Source organism: Palaemon carinicauda, chromosome 43 (genome assembly GCF_036898095.1).
Source record: "Palaemon carinicauda isolate YSFRI2023 chromosome 43, ASM3689809v2, whole genome shotgun sequence".
Taxonomy (NCBI): Eukaryota; Metazoa; Arthropoda; class Malacostraca; order Decapoda; family Palaemonidae; genus Palaemon; species Palaemon carinicauda.
In genome coordinates, this window is record NC_090767.1 from 52,946,341 (window position 1) to 52,950,396 (window position 4,056).

Genomic DNA, 4,056 nt, shown 5'->3' on the forward strand with positions numbered 1-4,056 from the left:
CGTTTTCGTTTTCTTGCCATTTGACCCCTACGAAGTGTTAACTCTGTTCGGGGTATAGATTGCTATGAGGCGTGTCAAGAATACGTCCACTGATATTTACGATATCCCTAAGGTCTTTTTTAGGGATACTCGCTCCAGGAGTTAGAATTCTGGGTACCTGAAGGTAAATTCTCTGGGAATATCGCCGTAGTTGTAATATACCCTAGGAAGCTGCCTTAAGGAACTTCCATCAGGACGACATGGCCATCTTACCCAAAAATAGATTTTTCGCTTCGCTCAAAATCCGTTATATATTCATATATATATATATATGTGTGTATATGTGTGTGTGTGTATATATATATATATATATATATATATATATATATATATATATATATATATATATATATATATATATATATATATACACACACATATATATATATATATATATATATATATATATATCTATATATATATAGATATATATATATATATATATATATATATATATATATATATATATATATATATATATATATATATATATATATATATATATATATATATGTTTGTATATATATATATATATATATATATATATATATATATATATATATATCTATATATATATATATATATATATATATATATATATATAGATATAGATATAGATATATATATATATACATACATATATATATATATATATATATATATATATATATATAAATATACATATATATACACACGTACACACACACACATATATATATATATATATATATATATATATATATATATATATATATATATATACATACATATATATATATATATATATATATATATATATATATATATATATATATATATATATATATATATATATATATATATATATATATATATATATATATATATATATATATATATATATATATATATATATATATGTATATATATACATATATATATATATATATATATATATACATATATATATATATATATATATATATATATATATATATATATATATATATATATATATATATATATGTATATATAAACACATATATTGTGTGTGTGTTGTGTAATGCCACGTATTTCATTTCTAAAATCTGTTCATCTGGCCTATATGCATAATGCATATGCATAATTTCATTATAACTCCCCTTCTCACACATGAAATAAAGGAACACCCTAGTTATAGGTATATCAAATGAAACAAATATACCATGCAGGTGAAATAATGATAACGTATAATACATTCGCATAAGCTGGTAAGTCATTCCATGATATGAACGAATTTTTCTGCTCGTTCACGTGTTACACACACATTTAGATTTTTGATACTGCACATAACTTATCTTAAATGCTAAAACGCTACGAAGGAATGAATGAACATACAGTAAAAAAAAAAATAAAAAAATAAAATACTTCTAAATTAGAACTACACTAAATACATTAAAAGACTGATATTACAGAAAACATCATTGTTCAAAACTCTTCTAAAAGACAAAATTTACAGAAGCATCATAATTCAGAATATATCTTTAATGTTCCAAACGCTTCCAAAAGACTGATATTATAGAAACATCAGTATCCAGAAGACATCTATTATCTTTGAAACTCTTCCAGAAGACAGAAATTACCAAAACATAATTGTTTAGAATGCCTCTATAACATTAAAAGGTTTCCAGAAGACTGAATTTACAGAAAGATTATTGTTTTGAATGTATTTATAATTTGTAAGTTTCAAAATGCTTCAAAAAGACTAAAATTACAGAAATCTCTACTCTCACGATGCATCTATAATGTTCAAAACGCTTCCAGACAACTGGAATTACAGAAACATCAGTTGTCAGAATACATCTGTAATGTTCAAAACATATCTAAAAGACTGAAAATACAAAAATAAAATGGTCCAGAATACATCTATAACGTTGGCAAGGCTTCCAAAAGATTGAAATTACAAAAACATCATTGTTCAGAATGAATTTATAATGTTCAAAACACTCCCAGACAACTATAATTACAGAAAGATCTCTGCTCAGAATACATCTAAAATCTTCAAGACGTTTCCAGAAGACTGAAATCACTAAAATATTAATGCTAAGAATTAATCTGTAATGTTCAAAACGCTTCCATAAGACGGAAATTACAGAAACATCATTGTTCAAAATACATCTATAATGTTCAAAACGTTTCCAGAAAACTGAAATCACAGGAACCTCTTTTTTTCAAAAAGCATGGATAATGTTCAAAATGCTTCCAGAAAACTAAAATTACAGAAAGATCTTTGCCTTGAATGCATCTATAAGTTCAGGACACTTCCAGAAGACTAAAAATACAAGAACAGTGCTCAGGATGCCTCTATAATGTTCAAAACGCTTTCAGAACACTAAAATTAGAGAAATATAATCGTCCAGAATAAATCTATAATGTTGAAAAGGATTGCAAAAACTGAAATTACAAAAGAAAAAAAAATTATTGTTCTGAATGCATCTATGATTTTCAAAACACTACAAGAAGACTAAAATTACAAAAACATCACTGTTCAGAAACCCTCTATAATGTTTAAAACGTTTCGAAAATACTGAAGTCAAAGGAACATTACAGAAATATCATTGGTCAGAGATGAACTCTAATGTTCAAAATCCTTTGAGAAAACGGAAATTCAGGAAACATTATTATTCAGAATGCATCTATAATGTTCATAATGCCTCCAAAATACTTGAATTACAGAAACGTCATTGCTCAGAATGCATCTAAACTGTTCAAAACGCTTCCAAAAGACTTGAATTACCGAAACGTCATTGATCATATGGCATCTGCAATGTTCAAAACAATTCTAGAAGACTAAAATTAAAGAAATATCACTGTTAAGAATTCATCAATAATATTACAACCACTTCAAGAAGATTATAATTACAGAAAAATATTTGCCCTGAATGCATATATAGCTTTATAAACTCTTCCCAAAGACTGAAATCACAGAAACATCATTGTTCATAATGCATCTATAATGTTCAAAACGCTTCCAGAAGACGGAAATTACTGAAACGTCATTGTTCTGAATACAACTTTAATGTTGAAATCGCTTCCACACGACTGAAATTATAGATATATCATTGTTCAGAATGTATCTATAATGTTCAGAACGCTTCTGTAAGACTGATATTACAGAAATACAATTGTTCAGAATACATCAATAAACTTGAAAACACTTCCAGAAGCCTAAAATTAGAGGAACATCATTCTTCTGAAAAAATCTATAATGATCAAAACAGTTTCCGAATACTGATAAAAAAAAACATCATTGTTCAGAATGCATCTATAATGTTCAAAACACTTCCAGTTGACTAAAATTACTAGAAGATTGGAAATACAGAAACATCATTGCTCAGAATGAATCTATAATGTCGAAAACGCTTCAAAAAGACTGAACTTACAAAAACAATTCCAGAAGATAGAAATCACAGAAATGTCATTGTTCTGAATACATCTTTATGTTCAAAACGCTTCAAGAAGACTGAAATTTCAGACACATCATTGTTCAGGATGCATCTGTACTGTTAAAAGTGATTCCAGAATACTGAAATTACAGAAACATATTCGTTCAGAAAGCATGTATGATATCCAAAACGCTTCCAGAAACTAAAATTACAGATAGGACTTTGCTCACAAGGCATCTACAATGTTCAAAACGCTCCCAGAAGACTGAAATTACAGAAACATCGGTGCTCAGAATGCATCTAAAGTGTTCAAAACGCTTCGGGAAGACTGATATTACAAAAAACATCATTATTCAAAAGGCATCTATAATGTTCATAACGCTTCCAAAAGAATTATATTACAAAAACACCATTATTAAGAATGCATCTGTAATGTTCAGAATTTTAAGATTAGAGAATCGTCATTGTTCAGAATGCACCTATAATGTTTAAAAGGCTTCCAGAGACTGAAATTACAGAAACATCACCGTCCAGAATGCATCTATAATGTTCAAAAAGCTTCCAGAAACTTAAATTATGGAATCATCACTGTTCAAAATGCATCTATGATGTT